The following is a 23527-nucleotide window of genomic DNA, read 5'->3' on the forward strand; positions in this document are numbered from 1 at the left end:
CCCGCTAGTGTGGGTTATTTATTTTTTTTAAATGACAGTTGCAGGAGAGGAATCAGATTGAAGGAAGCATTGATATGCTTTTGTGAAAAAGTGAGTTTCTAATAATTTTTTGAAGGAGTGGAGACTGGTGAGTGTCTAACGGAAAAGGGAAGGGAGTTCCACAGGAATGATGGAACCCTAGAGAAGTCTTAAATGTAAGCATCAGAGGTGGGAGTACGAACAGAGGATAGACGCAGGTCTTGTTGCGAGCATGTAAGACCACTGAGAAGTGGATTGCAGTAGTCAAGGCGAGAGAGAGGACAGTGGCATGGACCAGCACCTTAGCCGCATCTGGCGTTAAGAAGGGGCGGCTGCGCGCAATTTTTTTGAGATGGAAGCGAAAGGTTTTGGTTATAGACTGGACATGAGTGGTGAAGGAGCGGTCAGATTCAAAGAGAACACTTAGGCAGCGAGCCTGCATGGTGGAGCTGATTGTAGCACCATTAACGTTGATGGAGACAGAAACGGGAGTAGCAACACTTGAGGGAGGAAAGACCAGAAGTTCTGTTTTGGACAAGTTGCGCTTAAGGAAGTGGGTAGCCATCTAGTTAAAAATAGCAGAGAGGCAGTTAGAGACACTAGTCAAGAGGGGAGGGAAGAGATCAGGGGAAGACAGATTTCTGTGTCATCTGCATAGATGTGATATTGGAAGCCAAAGCAGCTGATGAGTTTACCAAGGGAGGTAATATAGATTGAGAACAGTAGGGGACCAAGGACTGAACCTTGGGGAACACCAAAAGAGAGAGGTTGGGGGGAAGAGCCAGAAAAATAAACACTAAAAGAGCGTTAGGAGAGGTAGGAAGAGTAGCAGGAGAGAGCAATATGTTGTAGACCAAGATTACAGAGGATGAGAAGAAGCTGTTGATGATCAACAGTGTCAAAAACAGGGGAAAGGTCAAGGAGAATTAAGATAGAATAGTGACCACGAGATTTTGCAGTGAGTAGATCGATATGAGGAGTGGCCACTGGAGTTTTTCACTAGGCTGTAATGTAACCAGGGCTTTTTCTATTAAAATACAGTATTTAGTGCAAAAAGCCTGCAGTTACATACTATACTCACCAGAACTACTGGCGGATCCAGGGGGGGCAACAGGGCAATTGGAGTTGGAGAGCAGGGGGCAACTTAGAATTTTGTGCCTGCAAGCTGCCGGCACCTAAATCAGACCCTGGTCTTTATGCTTGTTATCACCATTTCCATCCAATAAATACTGTTTTACCAGGTTTCCTTGTGCCTGTTTATATCTTATTGTTCCACATTTGCATGTACATATCCATTCAAATCATTCTTGACCATCTGCTTGTGGACTCCGTTGTGAAATAAGCAAAACCATAAGTATTAACAATTGCATCACTGAAAGTGCATTGTAACTGGCAGCCTATTGAGGAACTATAGGAAATTTAAAAACCTGCGACATGTAAGCAAGTGTCAGTTAATGGAAGATAATTCATATTGTGGTTTTCTGTATGTCTATCTCTCTAACAGAATCCAGTTGGCTGCTGATAAACCAATGTTATTATTTTCCAACTTTCTGGTTCATTCTTTGTTGATCTTGGAAAGATGAGGGTCCGTGCAGGAAATTGACGTTTGAAGATATACTGGAGTCAGAGCATTTAGCAATATACTACTCAATATAACACAATATACCTCACAAAATAATAAACTATGAGCAAAATCAGTTACATTATGTGTTGATTGTTGGCTAGGGAAAATGGAAGATACATTTTTATCAGAATTTTTTTTTTTCATATATTCATTCATCATTTATAGAAATATTTTGGGAGGTGATCTATTACATAAGTACAGGTTTCATTGTCTTTCAAAGTTCCAAAGTTCACTATGGAACCATTTTTTTTAACACTGTAAGAATAAAGAGAAGTATGAATTAAAATAGTCAAATAACATGCATATGTGTTTGTGTAGGAATTTGATACTTTTTTTAAGGAGAATGTAGGTTCCCTAACACCACCAGAATGAAAATACATTACTCTGTAATGTCCAATGCACAAGAACCATATACCGTTATTACAGTTAACTGATTAAAAATGTCTGTATTTTGGGGAGCCGAGCTAGCTTCCATCAACAGCTACACATTCCTCTAGCTTAGAGCTCTTGTTGCAAAATCTGGTTTTACCCTAAATATGACTTACCCTGCAATAGGGGTTCCTTCCTTTTAACTATGTCACCCATGAGGACCAAATCTATAAATTGGAGCAGACGGTTCAGGCTGTACAAAAAGTTCAGACACAGATGAGCCTACAATTAACTGCTCTGGGGGAGATGGAAATTTTTTGAAAGTTCGGTGTCTGATGACGCAGAGATGGCTGAACTACTTCATCTTTTAGGAGATTAATTTTCACAACTGTTCTCAACTAAACAAGTGAAAGAAGAATGCTATTTGATCCCCAAACCATTAATGTTGTCATTAGATTTCAGAATGGCCTGGATACAAATATCTTTATGAATACTGTCTGAAACAAGTCACCCTACCAGTCTGAGGACAGGACACTGCCTTCTCCCCCCCCCCCCCCCCACCCCTCCCCTGATCTATCCAGGACTACAGGGGAAAGGCACAGGTCTCTTCACCCTCTCATCCTGAAGCTTTTAGCCCACAGTTTTTTTTTTAGCTTTTTAAATTTAAAAGAGTGGGAAAACAGTAATTTAAAAGAACAAAAAGCACACATAACATTAAAAATGATACACATTTTTTTTAACCTTAGAGTGTTACTTTAAACGCACACAAAACAAACACTGTTTAGTTAGCAGCTATAATGCTACGAATTGACTAACAATGGAGAGCAGAAAAGACCTCCCACAGTAGGTCCTGCTACACTCCACTCATATAAACCACAGCGCATGTGCCTCTATAATCCCAAGCAGGGCAGATAAAAGATGAGAACGTGAGGAGTGAAGGCCGAATTGTAGGTGGGTATTCCAGAAGTTTAACATCCACAAAACTGTGGAAATGTTGGCACTCGATGAGTGACAAGGTGATTTTACATCAACATTTTACACTGTGTACCTCATGCATCTCTGTGATTTATGATGTATTCAATATATTTGGAGTCAATTTGCTGTAAGTGAAACAATGGACTTTAAGTATCTGTAGTAGGATTTGTGGAGTACACTTCCCTAGGTGTGGACTATACTAGGAGCTTGCGAACATTTTCCACAATACACAGCTACATGCTGTTTGATGCCAACAGAAATTCTCAGAATCTCTAGAGTCAAGATTTCAGAAATTGCCTGTTTTTGATTTTTTTTTTCACCTTCTTCATATTTGTATATTTTTACATTTTAATAAACTATATACATGCTGCATGTATCTATGTTACTTAGACATATAGATGCAAAATTGCTTTCCAAGTACCATTTTAAAGATGTATGAGACTTACTTATCACCACATCAAGCAATGGTCTCCTTTCAACTTCAGATGTTGGAATGGTGTGGTCAAGACTGTAAGGCTAAAGATGTCTTAGGAAAGAACTGTGTCTCTGGGGATTATTGTCTATTGCCGGATACAGCTTGAAGTTGCAGAATATAATGGCATAATGGTTGCAAGCTGGCCCTGACTGAAATCTGTTGTAAAACTCATATTTCATTTGGTCAAAGAGAAAAGTAATGCTTCTTGCTCAAACTTGTATAATTGCAGCATTTAGGCCACTAAGCCATGCATTACAGATGTACATTATAATAGTTTTCTTAGAAACCAGAACTGCTATTAAACGTTTGAGAGACATTTTTTTTTTCTCACAGTAAGAATCTCTTCCATTCTCTGGTTACATTGTCAGGGGAACAATGAGAGCTTTTTAAAGTGATCTTATATATTTAATATGCGTTTTATCAGCTTGTGTCACAACTACATTTATGAGTTGATGGATTTACTTTAATTCTCCTTTACGAACTCCATACAACTTGTAAAAAGAGGGTTTTATCTATATGAGGTGTGGATAACAGGGTCATATTTAGGTAGGCATTCAGATTTAATCTATATAAAATGACCAGCAAAAACAAATGAAAGACAAATAAACCTGAAGATTACTTTTACCCCCTCCAAGATGGCTGCCATAATGGAGGAGTGTATGCCTGTTGCTGCCTGCAGATATGTTCTAGGCATTGTGGGATGCCACACACTAAAATGACCCAATTTGTATTATATTCAGAGGCATTACTAGAAACAACCGGGCACTGGGTCTCCCCCCCCCCCATGTGTCTCATCCCCCTGCCAGCCACACCATGTGTCTCATTCCCCCCCACCAGCCTCTCCACATGTCTCATCTCCCCGTACCAGCCCATCCATGTGTCCAGTGGCGTCGCTGGGGGGGTGGGGGGGCAGAATTTGTTATCATGCAGTGTCCCCCCTTGTGCCCCTCCAATTTAAGTCGTGAGCACTGAGTCTTCTTCACAAGCTGCAGCAGCACTGTCACTGTGGAACTGTGTTCCACCCTTCTCCCACAAGCGGCAAAAGGGGGCACTGTGCTGGGAGGACTTCCTCCTGGGTCATAGAGAGCAGCGCAGGGGGGAGACTGGGAAAGGAAGCTCAGTTTTGCACAGAAGCATCCAGGCAGCTGCTGGTAAGTGTGAGTCAGTATGTGTGGTTCAGTCTCTGTGTGTGTTCGGTGTTCGGGGGGGGGGGGGGGAGGGGGCGGAGGGGGGCTCAGTCTGTGTGTGTTTGTGGGTCAGTCTGTGTATGTGGGGCTCAGTCTGTGTGTGTTTGTGGGTCAGTCTGTGTGTGTGGGGCTCAGTCTGTGTGTGTGGTGTGTGGTGGGTCAGTCTGTGTGTGTGGGGGGGGTCAGCAGTGGTGTATCCTGGTTTTGTGCTGCCCTAGGCAGGACAAAACTCAGGCGCCCCCTCCCGCCCGTGCCACCCCCATCCAACCCTTCCCCCCGCCCGCACCACCCCCACCCTTCCCCCGCCCCGCCTTCTAAATACACACACACACATTCACTTACAGATACGCATACACTAGCTAACAGAAACACACACTCGCTAATAGAAACACACACACTGACTGACACACTCACACTCACTAACAGACACACACTAGCAGACACACACACTAACAGACATACATCCACACACACACTAACAGACATACACAATAACAGACATACATACACACACACACACACTAACAGACATACACACACACACACACTAACAGACATACACAGAGACACTAACAGACATACACACACACACACAGACATTCACACACACACACTAACAGACATACACACATACTCACTCACTCACATATTTAACACATTTTTAAAAAAAAATTTACCCCCCCCAGCCTCCTTACCTTTGGGAATGCTGGGGGGGGGGGGCTATTTCTCCCTGGTGGTCCAGTGGCTGCTGGGCTGCTGGGCGGGCGGCGAGGGAGCACTTTCCTCTGAGCTGTCTGCTCAGCTCCCTCGCGCGCCGCCTGCAGAGTGAGGCTGGGAGGCGGAGCCGGAATATGACGTCATATTCCGGCTCCCAGCCTCACTCTGCGGGCGGCGCGCGAGGGAGCTGAGCAGACAGCTCAGAGGAAAGTGCTCCCTCGCCGCCCGCCCAGCAGCCCAGCAGATCGCCCGCCCAGGCGGCATGTCTTTTAGCCGCGAGGCTAACAAGGCATTTGCCCTGGGCATTTGGGGGCGGCTTTTTTTTGCCGCCCCCTGGAAAATGCCGCCCAAGGCAAATGCCTTGTTTGCCTCGCGGCTAATACGCCTGGGGGTCAGTCTGTATGTATGACTAAGTATGAATCCTGGAGATGCCACTACACGTGCCTCATTCCCCCCTAATTCCTCCACATTTATAATTCTATGTGTTTCACCTCCCATCTCCTCCATGTGTCTCTCCAACCCCCAGGGCCGGATTAACATAGGGGCTGATGGACCTGCCCCTGGAAAAATTTCCATGGAAATTTTTTTTTTTTTTTTTTTTTTTTTCACACACTACTCTTAGGGATTCCACCTTTCTTTTATTTTATTGGCACAGCCAGTATTTGAGGCTGCCTGGCTGGTGCCAATATTGCAGTGATACTGGCAATGCAATGCTGGTATTTTTCTCAGTATAAACAAGAGATTACTCTGCAATACCAGCACTGGCCAGTAGGGGTCGCTGTATGTGGAGACAGGCAGGGATAGGAAGTTCCAGCATATCCCTCCCTGACTATCTCTACTCACTGATCTGCAGGGGTGCAGCTACAGAGTCCAGACAGCAACACCCACCCTGCAGAGACAGCCTACAGCTCAGCGAAGTAAGGGATGGGGGAAAGGCTGCAAGGAGACATATGCACATAGGATAGGGGATAATCTGCTAAATATAGATACAATAAAGAAACATAGCATTTAACTGTGTGGGGACTGACACTGGTATGTAATCACAATTGGTCACTCACAAATTTGTAGAATTAAAACGGACTTGAGTGGTATCTTTTCTTTCAGTGTCCAGTGTATTGTCCCTCCTCACATGTTCATCATAAAGCAGATGTATGTATCTCAAAAGAAAAAGATATATACAAAAATGTAGTGCACTTCCAGAGTTAAGTAAAAAAGTATTTAATGACTTACATTTAAATATAAAAGACACTGATGCACTAAGGGACACTGGGAGACATTATGGCAGACACTGAGACACTAAGGGACATTGGGAGACATTGACACAGACACATGGGGACACAGTGTCCCTAGTCTCCCAGTGACCCCTAGTCTCCCAGTGCCCCCAGTCTGCCAGTGTCTCACTGTTCCCATGTCTCCTAGTGCCTCCATGTCTCTCAGTGCCTCAAGTGTCACAATGTCCCCATGTCTCCAAGCTAGTGTCCCTAGTGTCTGTGGCCCTGGTGTCTCAGTGTCCCCATGTCTCCTAGTGCCCCATTTCCCAATGTTCCCATGTCCCCCAGCCAGTGTCTCTAGTGTCTGTGTCCCTGGTGTCCCCCATGTCTTCAAGTGTCCACTATTTTCCCAGTGTCCCCATGTGTCCCAGCCAGAGTCCCCTAGTCTCCCAGTGTCACTGGTGTCTCCGTGTCCCTAGGTCTCCCCGTGTCCCCAGGTCTCCCCGTCTTCCTAGTGTCCTAGTGACATGGGGACCCTGGGATACATGGGGACACAGGGAGACATGGGGCATTGAGACACTGTGATACATAGGATCACTGGGAGACCTGGGGACACGACACTAGGGAAACACTGAGAGACATGGGGCACTGAGACACTGATACATAGGAACACTGAGACCTGGAGTAAGCGACACATGGGGGAACTGAGTCATGAAGGCAATGGGAGACATGGGGGGCACTGGGAGGAATCCATCTATACAGCAGAATCAAACAAATTAGTTTTTTGGTGATTTTACAGCATGTCACTTATGTCTTCTAAGACTTCTTATGTCACTCCTTGTGATTTACATCATGTGATGTCACCCATACATATTTAATTATGAAAATTAGTAAGGCCGGTATGTTTTTCCAAGAAAGGTGGCAACCCTAACTACTTTTCACATACTCTTACTTAAGTATAGAAACTTAAGAGGGATGTATGGGAACAAAACTTGTGTGGACTGGCTGACAATGAATATAGTTAAAGGGACACTATAGTCACCAGAACAAATGCAGCTTATTTAATTTGTTCTAGTGAGTAGAATCATTACCGTCAGGCATTTTGCTGTAAACACTGTCTTTTCAGAGAAAATGCAGTCTTTACATTACAGCCTAGTGATAACTTCACTGGCCACTCCTCAGATGGCTGTTAGAGATCCTTCCTGGGTAATGGCTGCCTAAAATGCATCCAAACATTCAGTGTCTCCTCCCTCTGCATGCAGACACTGAACTTTCCTCGTAGAGATTCATTGATTCAATTCATCTCTCTAAGGAGATGCTGATTGGCCAGGGCTGTGTTTGAATCATGCTGGCTCTGACCTGCCTCTTTGTCAGTCTCAGCCAATCCTATGGGGAAGCACTGTGATTGAAACAGGCCACCACTTCTAATGATGTCAGCAGACTGCTTTTTTCTGAGGCAAACAGCATGCAGAGTTACAGCTTCAGGCTTGAATATAGTAAGATTTTGCTATATTTATGGAGGCATGAGGGGCCCAGGGGGGCTAGATGGTGGTGTTAACACTATAGGGTCGTGAATTCATGTTTGTGTTCGTGACCCTATAGTGATCCTTTAAGGTAATGCTGACTTTGGTCTCTCTAACACTATGGCATGTTCCCTTTCTTCTGCACTCACTCCATACAGCTTTTCTCTGTCCCAGACTAAATACCAGGAGCTTCTGCCTGCTAGTAAGAAGGTAAGGAGACAAGTGGACCAGCAAGTGCTAGGGGACAGTCCTTAGAAAGCTTTGAGCGAGCGCATCATAAGATGCATTTATGCCAAGCTCAGGGTGCTGTCTGCATAGTATGCCCTTAGTTGGCCAGCTGCATGATTGGCAGGCAGCCTGACATGCATTCATGCCAGGCTGGCCTTCTAATTCTTTGGGCAGACATGTCCTCTTTTTGGGCATGTTCGCCCCTTTTGGCAGGTTACGTGATTTGTGTCAGTGGCACACCCTTTTACCCCGCCCATTGACTTCCTGCTTGGCTGGACACTGCTGTTAGGGGTTATGGATTTACTTGAAAGATGAAAACATAAATTAGAGGGAGATTAGCATAGGGTATGTGTTTTCTTATAGCTGCTTTTTTCTTTCTCTCCAGCACCATCTCCATCAGATACATGACGCTTAGGAGTGTTTTACTGTTTTTGGTCGATATGATTCTGTAATAAGGCCCGTCATAATTGTCAGCACCAGGCCCACTGGGCTCTTAATCTGGCCCTGCCAACCCCCCATGTGTCTCTCCCACCCACCCCCTAGCCCAGGGGTAGGCAACCTTCGGCTCTACAGATGTTTTGGACTACATCTCCCATAATGCTTTTACAGCCATATTGCTGGCAAAGCATCAAGGGAGATGTAGTCCACAACATCTGTAGAGCCGAAGGTTGCCTACCCCTGCCCTAGCCCTTCCATGTTCCTCTCCCATGCCCCAAGTATCTCTCCCGCCCCCCAATTAATAAGCTAAATCACATTATTCTCAGCATAACAAATATAGTCAACCACTTTGCTTCTTCAGGCCTAGATGTGCTTCGATGAATATTAATAAGCAAAAAGAAAAATGCTTTTATTCTACACAAATATGTTTAAATTATAGGTTATTTGTCTCAGCTATGTAAAGATTTCCCACTTGCATCTCAAGTAAAGAATTACCAAAGATCCTATTGCTTTCAAAGCAAGTCATGGATAGTGTAAGAGAAGCAATCAACAGATGAAAGATACTAAAATAAAAACTAAAAGCTGCTGATTGTATCCCTCATTAGAACAGATGCCATGATTAAGATGTTGACAATGTATCACACCACTCAGACAATACCTAACCCTTGTCCACTAGCATACAAGGCTACAGACAAGCAGTGGGGTGGTGTAGGACCACATCAAAGTAAGTGAAGTGTTTGCTCGTAAGAGAGACTGAGATTAGTCAGTGATCAAATATCAACAATACAGTGATCACTACAAAATAAAAATGTCTAGTTTGTGACCACAATACCTAAGCTGAAAAAAATTGTGGAGTCTGAGAATTTCTTTTCATTCTGGCTATTTTTGGAATTTTTTCCAGTTTGAAAAAAAAAAATCTACAGTAACACATTCCTTAATATGGTAATTTACTAGTAGAAAAACCAAAACCCAAAGTAATATGTGTTAATGAACTTCTACAAATATATATATATATTTATATATATATATAATTCATATATTAAACAAAACGGGGAGGCACCAAAACAAAACCAAAAGGAACATGCGTTTTGTGTCTACTAAACAATTCTTCTAGACTTGCTGAAGAAGTGTTGGTTAGAAGACGTCCAGGTTTCTCTCTATTTGTACACATTCAATAGGCTTTGAAATACAGATCCATGCTGTAACCCAGCGGAATGTTCTCTGGGTTAAAGGGTTACTTTCGATTGGAAGTGAGTGCAGCTGTTTAAAGCATTATATAGACAGTTCATTAAACATATATGCAAACAAAAATAGAAACTTACGAGACTCCAACTTAACCTTCACTGACAATATTCAGGATTCCTCACATTCCTTTCAAACCCTTATTTCTTAATAAGAACTAAATAATGAATATGCTAATGTAAAAACCAGATAAAATTTGTATCTTGTAATACCTTTTTTATTGGAATATGCTAATATATATATAATTTCATTCTAATTGTGTTTTGATATTAATATATATAAACCCCAGTCCTCTCTCTACTAAACTTCAGGCCCTCCTCTCTTCTAAACCGCAGCCCCCCTCTCTACTAAACAGTAACCCTCCTCAACTAAACAGCTGCCCCACCTCTCTAGTAAACCCCAGCCACCCCTCTCTACTAAACCACTGCCCCCCCTCTCTACTACCCACCCCCTGTTAGTACGCCGCTGGCACTAGAGTTCCCCATCATGCATTGGATATTATTTAGACACTCACCATCATAGAATCCTAACTCTGTTACAACTAGGGGAAGATTTCCCTTGACTTACCTTCACTTTAAATCCAATTTTTGCCTTATTTTCAAATTTAAATTTATATTAACATAATTTTACTTAATCTACAAGTCAATGACTGGGCTCACTGATTAGACTCTATTGTTTGGAATCCTTCTCAAGCTCATTATTCTATAAAGCTACTTAATGATTGTATTCAAACAGTATGGAATCATTCTATACTGACTAGCTGCATCCACAAGTGGACAATATCTCTTCCCTCCCTTTCCTCTGATGACATTCTCACAACAAACAAACTAGCTTTTTCTGGTTATCCTGTAACCAAGAGGTGAATCAATGAATAGCACTGCATTACTACCTAGCATTGACTCACAACACTCACTGAATTTGATGGACGCGTTGATTGATTGAGCTGAGGACAAACTTGGGTACAATCTTGAGTTCTTGAGTTAATTTTTGGTATTCCTTCTGGCAATACCCCCAAAAATATCCTAGATATATTCAAATAGATCTGGCAGCTTGCCAGGAAGAAAATCCTTCATACTTGGGTTCATTTTATAAGCTCACCTTCGCACTATATCAAAGTAAATAAGCTCATGTATTTAAATTAGACTACTTTTAAGTCTCCCAGTGTAAAGAGCAGAAGTTTCCCGTAACATGATTGAACTGTTAACTTTTTCTTTATACACTTTGAAACCAACTATGATAATTATAGTGGAATTGAGTTCCTTCTATGAAACTGGCTCTGTGATTTATAGGGTTGACGCAGAATCCACATAAATCTTCAGTGCCAGTGTCATCTCTGTGTCATTCTCCACTGACGTGCATAAATACTAACATGGAATGCTCCCGTCCTATGCCGAGGGACGTTTTAGCCGCGAGGCAAACAAGGCATTTGCCTTGGGCGGCATTTTCCAGGGGGCAGCAAAAAAAAGCCGCCCCCAAATGCCCAAGGCAAATATCTTGTTAGCCTTGTGGCTAACAGACATGCCGGCGGGCTGCTGGGCGGTCGGGTGGCGCTGGCGAGGGAGCACTTCCTCTGAGCGGTCTGCTCAGTTCCCTCGCGCTCCGCAGAGTGAGGCTGGGAGCCGGAATATGACATCATATTCCGGCTCCCAGCCTCACTCTGCGGCGCGCGAGGGAGCTGAGCAGAGTGCTCAGAGGAAGTGCTCCCTCGCCAGCCGCCCGCCAGCGCCCCCCGACCGACCAGCAGCCACTGGATCACCAGGGAGAAAGATGACCCCCCAGCATTCTCAAAGGTAAGGAGGCTGGGGGGGTTAAAGTAAAAAAGTGCTAATGTGAGTGAGTGTGTGTGTCTCTGTTAGTGTGTGTGTGTCTGTTAGTGTGTGTGTGTGTGTGTGTGTGTGTCTGTTAGTGTGTGTGTCTGTTAGTGTGTGTGTGTGTCTGTTAATGTGTGTGTGTGTGTGTGTGTCTGTTAGTGTGTGTGTCTGTTAGTGTGTGAGTGTGTGTGTCTGTTAGTGTGTGTGTCTGTTAGTGTGTGAGTGTGTGTGTCTGTTAGTGTGTGTGTGTCTGTTAGTGTGTGTGTCTGTTAGTGTGTGTGTGTGTCTGTTAGTGAGTGTGTGTTTCTGTTAGTGTATGCGTATCTGTCAGTGAATGTGTGTGTGTGTATTTAGAAGGCGGGGCGGGGGAAGGGTTGGGTGGGGGTGGCGCGGGGGGGGGGGAGGAGGGGGGCGCCTGAGTTTTGTCCTGCCTAGGGCAGCACAAAACCAGGATACACCACTGCCTATGCCTAATTATGGCACTGTACCTACATAATTTTTGCCATGTAGATATCACATGTAGCGTTGAGTAATAGTAGAAAGTATGCTCCTTTATCAACCCTACTGACCTGACCTTTGCTCTGTCGTGGTTTCCGCTTGGTTTCCAATCATCTTGTTATTTTCCTCTGTTCTTAATTTTTTTTGGCATTGACCTTGTTGTATCTTGACTGTTGTATATCTGCATTGCTCTTTATTTAATCTTCTGTACTTATGTTTTTCTGACCTTAACTTGTTCTACCATTTACGATTTATCCCTTTATCAGCTTTACACCCAGCCATTCTATAAACTGGTAATATGCTCAGTCCTATTCTTCTTTACTCTGACTCAAGTTCTGCATGAAGGGGTACTGTTATCCTGACAGGCACACGCTGTGTGCCTGTGCTCCTATTTGCCAGCAGCAGCTTTGGTATTGGATTTCCAACCAGCTCTCAAAGGCTTATTTTTCACTTGCATTAAGCAAGAACGTGAGAGGAAATTTTGAGCCCTGATAATAAATAAAATAATCCATTATCATCCATCTAAAATTATAGCATAGATAGATTATATATATATATATATATATAATAAATTATTTTGATTTTTTTAATGTCATATTTTAACATTTTGATTTTTTTTAATGTCATTCACTAAATTTTGAAGTATGCAATTTTTTTAAAAACAGTTTTTTTTTTAACAAAATATATTACTATTCTTAACTAAGTATTGTAGTAAATGATTAAGCTCAAATGGAGTTGGCATCTTTTCTCTAGTCACTTAAAAATACATAGACTACGGATGGTCAAATTATAGATTCCCAAGTGTAGAACAAGCACTTCCATTTTCGGCCTTAAAAAGTCACTTCAGGACCACACATGTTAAGTGCAATTTGTAGACTGGGTTACCATTAATTGTGTTGGCTGTGTTCTTTTTTTAATTTTTTTTATTCTTTGTTAGAAAAAAAAAAGTAGTTTTGTCCTATAATCCTTCTATTTTTCTGTCTCCCACTTCAAAACAACATGGTTTACTTTATTGCTCCAATTACACTTAGTACTTCCTGGTTTGGATAGCTCTTGGTGCACAAGCTGCAAAGTCTCTGGATATGCAATTCATGCAGGAGCATCAAATGTAAATATGACATATATTTTTTTGTTTTTGCATACATTTTCATGACTTACATGTATAATGCTTTAAAAGAATGAGCTGACTCTGGCACACAGGGTCCCTTTAAATTTGGAAAAAAACATATTAGGAGTTGCAGTTCTATACTATTTGGGGGATCTACCTTTCAGCCACCCCAATATACACCGAACAAATAAAACTTGAAGTGCAGCATTTTTATGGTTTTTTTTATTCAATATATTTTGTTTCTTTTCTACTGGCAAAAGGCAATCAGCGGATTGCAATTCATTGGATATCTGGATTCTGTCAGCTAGTGTGATAGATAATCTAATATTTCTGAGGATATTATTTAATGTGTTAAATATGTACATGTTACACATTTATTCCAGATCACATCAGAAATAACTTTACATTTCTGCATGCCAAGGTTAAGTTGATCTCCTTCCAGGCCAACTGCTAAATCCATCTTCAGGCAGGTGCTATAGGAACTAATAAAAATTAGTTGAGTGCAGATTTATGTCATATGGTCCTTTGCCATTTGGAAGGAGAAACACTAGCTGGGCTTGCCAGTAATTTTTCTGACCTACATTTATCAAATGCAAAACTTTCTAACTGTATTTATTTCTTTGCCTTCCTTGTCTGGTTTTGCGGAGGAAGATTGCTTATTAATCAAACATGGCAACTGGTGGTGGTTTGCCAGTGCACACCCAGGGTTCTATGTGAAATCTTTTAGCATACTGCCACATGTTAAAACAATGGAGGAGATTTATCAAAGTGTTGCGGACACTTCTATGTCTAGTTTTTAGTTTTTGAGGTTTTTTTTCGTGCAATTTATTAAATCCTTTGGATTTTTTTTTGATTTTTTTTAGTGCAGTAAAACATTGTTTTATTATTTTGTTGTTCATCTGGGTGGATATTGTTACGAATGTACAACAAAATTGCACTATGTTGTGTTTTTTTGTTTTTCCTCGACTTAAAATCCGATATGGGAAAATGTTGGCTTAAATCACATAGAAATTAAAATATATATATATATTTTTTCTATTTGAAGTTTTATTGTTTTTCAAAGAATTTTTGGAGGGGATTCAGAAAGAAAAAAGGGAGGGGGCACCATCAAAAAACAATATACAGTACACATCATATTTATTTGTTGGTGAGACAGCATACAAGGTTTTAGGTAGTAAGTATTAGGTATTATGTATTAAGTAGCCTAGGCCCGTGATCTTCTCCACCTTTCCCATGCCTCACAGGCCTTATATATGGTCTTGGATGATGGAAAGAGGAAGTGTAGTTTTTTTCATATATTCTCGGCGTGCTGTCAGTAAGATTTGCATTATTATTTTCTGTTGGTGCCACAGAGTAGCAGTTGACATGTCTAGTAGTAGATAGGTCAGAGGTGTGAATTGGAGTGGGCTTGGAGCCACCTGTGTGATCATTTGTCTCACTTGCTCCCAAAAACCACGTATTGTGTCACATTGCCACCACACATGTAGCATTTGCCTCTCTTTATTGCATCTCCAACAGATTGGGGAGGTTGTTTGGTATAGGCTATGTAGTTTGTCCGATACCATGTACCACCTGTTTAGTAATTTCTGGTGCTGTTCTAAATGGGTAGAGAACTTAACTAGACCCTTTGTTGCTTTTACTATACATTTCCACTGGTGGGGGATTATGGAGCAGGCTAGCTCTCGCTCCCATTGTTTCGACGGTGATTAATTGGCGCATGAGAGATATGCTCTGACAGCATTTTATAGCATAGAGAGATTAGTTTGCTTTAGGGGGGAGGGGGTAGCATCTTGTTAATGCATTTTTGTTCCCAAACCATGAGGGAGGTTGTTGAGAGGCCTGGAACGTCTTTCCCTCTGTGCTGTCTACTTAGATATGATCTCAGTTATCAAACGGTAGTATCATGTCCCCCTGAAAGAAGTCATATAGGTGGGTCACCCCTTTTTTATGCCAAGGTGCGGCATGGAATGTGGGGATAAGATAAGGGAGTGCCAGTATCGGTGTCGCAATTTCCACACTGAAAGTAACAGGGAGAGTGTAGAGGGGAACAAGGTCATTTTTGGTTGATCAATGAAGTGTGGAATAAAGGTAGCCAACACCGTGGCATGATAGCATGTTTGCAAGTTGGGAACAGCTAGTCCTCCCTTTTTAATCTGTGCTCTCAGAAGTCCCCGAGTTACTCTGGGCCTGTTATTCACCCATATAAAGTTCAAAAGGTCTTTGTGCATTGCTTTAAAAAAGGAAAAGGGTACATGCAGCGGGAAGGTGCAGAAGAGATATTGCATTCTCGGTAATACTGACATTTCAAATGCTAATATGTGTTCGTTCCAAGACAGATAGAGCATTTTTAATCTCAGGAGTAGTTGGGTATATTGTTTCCACAGTTTAATATAATTTGTGGAGAACAAGTCAGCTAGATTCTAGATGATTGTTAAACCCAAGTATTTTATTGTTTCCTTCCGCCACTCAAATGTAAAGGCTTGTTGAAGTATTGTTAGAATCTGGGATTGAATCCCTATACTCAGGGCTTGCGTATTGGTCGTGTTAAGGGAATAGTAAGACACTCTCCCATAGTCGTTGATCAGTCTGCTCAGGGACTGTAGTGGTCGTGTAATGTACAGAAGGATGTCATCTGCAAAGGCACTGATCTTGATCTCTCTACCTTGCAGAGTGACACCTCAAATGTTGGGGTCTTCTCTAATGGATTGTAGGAGGAGTTCTAGAGACAAAACATATAGAAGTGGGGACTGTGGTGAGCCCTGAGTCGTACCGTTAGTGACTGGGAAAGTAGAGCAAATAAAACCTGTTTGTTGCACCTGTGCTATTGGATTGGAGTAGAGGGCCAAGACTTCTTGTGTGACCTAGGGAGGGAAGCCATACTTGTGTAACACCTACTTTAAGAAGGACCCACTGAGCCTGTCAAATGCTTATTCTATCCATTAGCAGGGACATTTTTCCGGTGTTATCAAGGACCTGTCTTCCCTGGATGAACCCAGTTTGGTCATTGTGAATCAAGTGTGGGAGGAGTGGACCTATCCTATTGTCCAGGATCTTGCATATAGTTTGGCATATAGTATATAGGGCGGGTGTTTCTACAAATATCATGTTTTTTGTCTGGTTTGGGTATAGTGATGATAGTTGTTAACAGCATTTTGGGTGGCAGTGAGCCCTTTCAGTCGCTCTATGGAAGACCCGAAAGAGCTGGGGGGGGTGGGGGGGGGGGAGCAAGATTGACTGTCTGCAAAACGCTTGTAGTCCCCTGGGGATTTGCCCACAGGAAGTTGTTTAATACCTTCTTTCGCCTATTGTAAGGTGGTAGGCTGAAGTAAGGCCTGCGCCTGTACCAGATCAAGTCTAGGAAGTATCACCTTGTCAAACTAATTGTCAATGTCTCGTACTGATGGGTTGTGTACCTGATCGTCTGACGCTAAGTTATACAATTTTGAGTAGTATGTAGCAAATCTTTGGCCTATTTTCTGTGGTCCTAATTTTTTTTAACCCCTTAAAGACCAAACTTCAGGAATAAAAAGGAATCATGACGTGTCACACACGTCATGTGTCCTTAAGGGGTTAAAAGCCATCGTTGCTTATCATGCAGGTTATTTTGGACGAGGCCATCCTATGCTAAACCTAAAGCTAGTTGTTTATTTGCTTTTCCACTAGTATGGTATATTCATTTGGCAGCCAATTTTAGCAGCATTCAACTCTGTGAGCTGTTTACATGATAGGTTCAGTTTGGTGGTTAGCTCCAAAGAGGGGGCTAGTTTGTTTTGGTTAGAGAAGTGCATTGTTTTTGTAACAATTAGTTAGGGCCGTCTGCTTTGACTTCTTGAGGTGAGCAGAATGTTGGATGAAAAGGACTCTGATCACTGCTTTGTGGCCCGACCATACTGTAAGGTCAGTTGAGTCTTCAGTATAGTTTAGTTGGAAATATTCCTTCAACGTCTCCTCTTTTTTGTTTGTGAAGTTGCCGTCTAGAAGGAGAGACTCATTTAACCTCCATTGTCCCTTCCCTCTAAACTGGAAGGAGTTGTGTAATTCTAGGAACGTAGGGCTATGGTCAGACCACGAAATATCCACAATTTCACATTTTGACATTTGGGCCAAGGTCTGTTGATCTAGGAAAAAGACTTCTATGCATGTATATGTGTTGTGAACCCGGGAAAGAAAGGTGTAGGTCCTTCCTGAGGGGTGGAGAGTCCTTCACCCATCGTAACGGTTGTGTTTTGTAGGATGGTTGGTCAGGTTGTGACATGTTTTGTGCATTTGGTTCTTCCTTCATCCAGTAGGTTGTGCCGTGGTGTCTCGTGTTGGGGATTGTATGAAATTGAACTTGCCGCAAAGGACAAGCCCTCCCTGTTTAACTTCATCTATCTTAAGGAAGAATGAGTGGAGTAAATTTCTATACTATTCGTAATGCTATATACTATTATATTTTAATCCAGTACAGTGTTTACTCAACATTGCTATCTAACTGTGGCACAGTTCCCTCAAACTAAATATCTAAATCCATTGAGCAGAAGCAATGTTTAAAAAGCAGAAGACCAGCAAACTGATCTCCTGCCGTCAGAATCCAGTTTTAAATCAATTTAACAAGATGATACAAGAGCAGTGGAGGAATGTAGTTTTGATAATGAAATAGTTGGGCTAGTTTTGTTTCTAAGTGAAATGCCAGTTTTCGAAATTTGGCTACCTTCATTGGGTGTATTGCCAGTCCCTATAATCTTGCCAAATTCCATGCAAATCTGCTCAATAGATTTAGAAAATCATGGACCTAAAATATATATTTAACCCTTCCTTTACCCAAAGGGTGGATCTTTATATGTTCTATAAAATGTGTCTCTGCAAATATGTTTCTTCTCTTGAATGAAAATAGATTTGAGTTAAACTATTTCTCTAACTAGTCTAACAACAAAATAATTTCCTTTGTGTGAACAACCTGAAGCAATGTATTTCTGTACTTTCCTAGTGCAGCCATGAGTTAACTTTCTTTTTATCCTTGTTCTCTCTAGTCTCAGCCCTCAGTATTCCTATGTATCTTGGCAAGATACAACCACCATTGTCTTCCACACTTATATCATAGTTACATATAGTTACATAGTTACATAGTTACATAGCTGAAAAGAGACTTGCGTCCATCAAGTTCAGCCTTCCTCACATATGTTTTTTGCTATCGATCCAAAAGAAGGCAAAAAACCCAGTTTGAAGCACTTCCAATTTTGCAACAAGCTAGGAAAAAAAATCCTTCTTGACCCCAGAATGGCAGTCAGATTTATCCTTGGATCAAGCAGTTATTACCCTACATTGAAAGATTATATCCTTGAATATTCTGTTTTTGCAAGTATGCATCTAGTAGCTTTTTGAACATCTGTATGGACTCTGATAAAACCACTTCTTCAGGCAGAGAATTCCACATCCTGATTGTTCTTACAGTAAAAAAAACTTTCCTTTGCCTTAGACGAAATCTTCTTTCTTCTAGTCTAAACGCATGACCTCGTGTCCCATGTAAAGTCCGGTTTGTGAATAGATTTCCACACAATGGTTTGTATTGGCCTCAAATATATTTGTATAATGTTATCATATCCCCTCTCAGGCGACGTTTTTCTAAACTAAATAGGTTTAAATTTGTTAACCTTTCTTCATAGCTGATATGTTCCATTCCTTTTATTAATTTTGTAATAATCGAATGATTTAAATACAACTTGTGGCCTGTTTGCACCCATACTATTTAAGTAATCACTCTTATCTTGCAGATTATTTGTGCTATCTTGCATATTGAACCAATTAATCTATTGTATCTCACTCTTCCAGTAGGGACTTGGATCCCAATCAATGTCTTAAAGATGGCAAAAAAACAGGAGGAAAAGGCTCGGGCCACCCAAAGACAGGAAGAGAAGGAGGGGGTTTGGAAAGGAGAACAAAGTCATATCTTGTAAACAAGGAGCAGCAAGGTTAACAGAGCTAATGGGATAAGAGAGGAAGTAAGCTAAAAATGACCCATGGAAAGTACAGGCTCCTCTTAAATGAGTGTCATATGCCCATCAGATTTAAGAACAGGAGAAGCAGAATACATAATAGATTTAAATAAGTAATTCACATTTCATGAAACTTCTAAATCAAACAGAGTGAAGACTAATAACTACTCAAGAAAAGTACAAATTCAATGTAAGCACAGGGTGTGTATTAACAAACATTTATACCATTAACTGAATCACGATAATGCTTTCTTTTCTAGTGTATAGATAGAATTTCAAAATACAAAACAATTTCTGGCACCTGGTAAACTTAAGGGACAACTGTCATCCCAGTAGAAGTGCTGGCATCAGGGCAGAGCGCCGCTGGCATCTGCCCCTCAAGTCCCCACAGCATGTTGCCCCATCACCCCAGAGGAATACCCAGGTGCAGTCACTGTTTGCTGTGGGTGGGCTGCTCTAATAACTGTTTGTTGTGGGTGGGCTACTCTGGCACTTGCTTAGGGTTGGTGGGTGAATCGACTAACTTAGGCACTGACCGACAGAAAGTCAGGTGCCTGGTTAGTCTTCCCCCCGAAGGGGAGATATGTGACGAAGTGCCCTTCGCCACTTGGTCCTGGAGAGGTCTGCTTGCCAGCCTCCTCCCCTGTGACTATGACTCTTGGATGTATTTGGCTTTAAAGCCCCTATTCTACCTTCAGACAGACTATTTATGTAGGTTGCTTTATTTATCTTATGTTTTAGTCACCCTGTACCCATTATAGGTGCAGGGTGTGTGTAATGCTGAGGTTTGCTACCAACTAAGTGGATTTGGCTATGGAGCTTGTCTAGTGCCATCTGTTGGTAGCAACAGCAATATGCACTACCTGAATTGCAAAACTGGTTCATTTGCATATTCTGGTAGATTTGCATATTGCTAATTCTGCAGGCAAATATTGTCTGCCCCACCCTTTTAAAAATAGGCCATTGTGTTATAATAAGTCACTGTAAGTTGCCTGCTATGATTTGACTGTTTGTAATTTTCACAGCAAATGTTAATGTAATGACCATATGGGCTAGTCCCAAGTAAAATAAAGCTTTAGACAGTTCTTCTTGATCCCTCAAAATGTAGCCTTGTCTCGTTATTGGAGGGAGCTGCTATAATCACACTGGGGATTGCTATGCTCTGCATACTCCCCTGAGCTTGAATCACTTAGCTCTTTTAAGAGCTTGTTCCTGATACGCTCTCTTAGGAGGAGAGGTCTTCCCCACACAGTCCTCGATGCTGGAGGTTCATACAGGGTGGAAGGAAGAGGTCTTTCCCACACAGTCTTGGAGGACAGAAGCTGAACCAGGGTGGAAGGAAGACTCCAGTCAAGCTACGGCGGTTGCGGAGTCTGCGGTGGTGTCCGGTGCTTGTGGTCCTCCGCGCAAGCTAGGAAGCGTCCATCAACGTAGGGTACTCGGTTGGAGTACAGGGAGCTCCGTTACACACTCCCTGTACAAAAAACAGGTAAAAATATAGAAACTAAGTTTCTGTTTTCAAACACTTCAGCCATATACATGCTCTGCAGGTCAGCCATTGACTGAATATCAACAGCCTCTATGGTCTTTCCTGATTTTGTCCAGGGAGTGAATCAGGGAAGACCATAGAGACTAACCTCGATACTGTAAGTTCATTTGAGCAGGGTCCTCAACTACCTATTGTTCCTGTTACATTGTGTTATTGTCTCAATTGCTAAATTCCTTTCTTATTGTAAAGCGCTGAGGTATAAGGTGGTGCTATATAAATAATAACCAATAATAATATTAATAATAATAATAACTGTCGGGTTTCAAACACTGAATGACCAAAGGCGTTATATATAGCTTAAGGATCTTGTCATATACTAAAGGCAGGATGGGTTTTCACAAATATTTTTGCATTAACTGCATTTTAAAAAATTTCCTTTAAAACCTTGTATGACTACGGAGCCTCTTTTGTACTTATAGAAGGTGTTAAAGGGACACTATAGTCACCAGAACAACTACAGTTGATTGAATTTGTTCTGGTGAGTAGAATCATTACCTTCAGGTGTTTTGCTGTAAGCACTGTCTTTTCAGAGAAAATGCAGTGTTTACATTACAGCCTAGTGATAACTTCCCTGGCCACTCCTTAGATGGCTGTTAGAGATCCTTCCTGGGTCATGGCTGCCTAAGATGCATCCAAACATTCAGTGTCTCCTCCCTCTGCATGCAGACACTGATCTTTTCTCATAGAGATTCATTGATTAAATTCATCTCTATGAGGAGATGCTGATTGGCCAGGGCTGTGTTTGAATTGTGCTGGCTCTGCCCCTGATCTGCCTCCTTGTCAGTCTCAGCCAGTCAGGGAAAGCACTGTGATTGGATCAGGCTACCAGTTCAGATGATGTCAGCAGACTGCTTGTCTTTTTTGAGGCAAACAGTATGCAGATCCACAGCTCCTGGCTTGAATACAGTAACATTTTACTATATTTATGGAGGCATGAGGGGCCCAGGGGGGCTAGATGGTGGCTTTAAAACTATAGGTTCAGGAATACATCTATGTAACTTATTCATGGCAGATTGGGATGCGGTTTGGGACGACCATGACTGGAGGGCAAACCTGGTCTCCTACTTCCGCTACATTCACAACCTGTTTTTTATCTGGAATGGTACAGACAGCTCTTTACAACTGTTTTTAAAACACCTAAATCAAAACGATAGAGGTATAGTTTTAACTACAGAGTCCAGTAAAGAAGAAATCAACTTTTTAGATCTAACATTTTTTATCAAAGATGGGCAATTAAACACAAAAACTCTTTTTTTTTTTTTAAAAGGTGCGCACTAATACAGCCATTGATCAAAAAAGTTGCCACCACACAGCTTGGCTTGAAAGTGCTCCTAAAAGCCAATTCTTGAGACTCAAAAGAAACTGCACACTCAATGATAATTTTAATGAACAAAGTAACATTTTAAAAAACACATTTTTAGAGAAACACTACCCAGAGGACAAACTTAACACTATAATCACCAAAATCAAATCTAATCATAAAATATAAAAATAAAGAAACTCAAAATACTACTCCATCCTTGCCCATCATTTTTGACTATAACAACAAAAATAGAGACATAAGAAGAACTATTAAAAAACATTGGCACATTTTATCAGAAGACCCTATTCTTAATAAAATTATTCCCGAAAAACCCAATATTATCTTTCGAGGTGCTCCCAATTTTAAAACACTTTAACAAATAATGTCACCAATAACCAAGCTAAACAATCCATCCACTCTACCCAACGTCAAAGGTTTTTTCAAATGCAGAAAATGTATTGTCTGCAAAACTACCCAAAAGTCAGTCCCAAATAAAATCACTAAATTAAAATCAAATATTACAAATAAAAGTTATAATATAAAACATTTTATCACATGCTGCACAAAAAAATGTCATATATCTACTGGAGTGCCCTTGTTGCCTCCAGTATGTGGGCATGACATCCAGAAAGCTAAAAACTAAGATATCCGAACATTGTCGTAACATTAGAAATGGTTTTGAGAACCACACAGTATCAAAGCATTTTTGAACACACCACCAAAAAAAAACAAATGTCCTTAAATTCACCCCAATCCAAATATGTACAATCCCATGGAGAGGTGGTGATATAAAAAATATTTTGGGTAAATCCGAAATGGAATGGGTTTTTAATCTTAAGACACTTACCCCTGAAGGCCTAAATGCAGATTTTTTGTAAATTTTTTTTTTTTTTTAAATCACTATCAAAAAATATTTGTACATTTTATTCATCAACCCTGTTTTATCCTGTTACCTATTTCCACCTATAATTTTATATCCAATGTTTTATAACCCCATGATAAGTACCGTATTTATCGGCGTATAACACGCCCCGGCGTATAACACGCACCTCATTTTAAGAAGAAAATTCCCCCCCCTCCCATAGTATTCTCCCCCCTCCCATAGTGTTCCCCCACCCTCATCCCATAGTGTCCCCCCCCTTTCCATAGTATTCTCCGCCCCCTCCCATAGTATTTTCCACCCCCTCCCATAGTGTTCCCCCCTCATCCCATAGTGTTCTCCCCCCCCTCCCATGGTGTCCCCCCCTCCCCTTGTCCCATAGTGCACTTTCCCTCC

Source organism: Pelobates fuscus, chromosome 6 (genome assembly GCF_036172605.1).
Source record: "Pelobates fuscus isolate aPelFus1 chromosome 6, aPelFus1.pri, whole genome shotgun sequence".
NCBI lineage: Eukaryota > Metazoa > Chordata > Amphibia > Anura > Pelobatidae > Pelobates > Pelobates fuscus.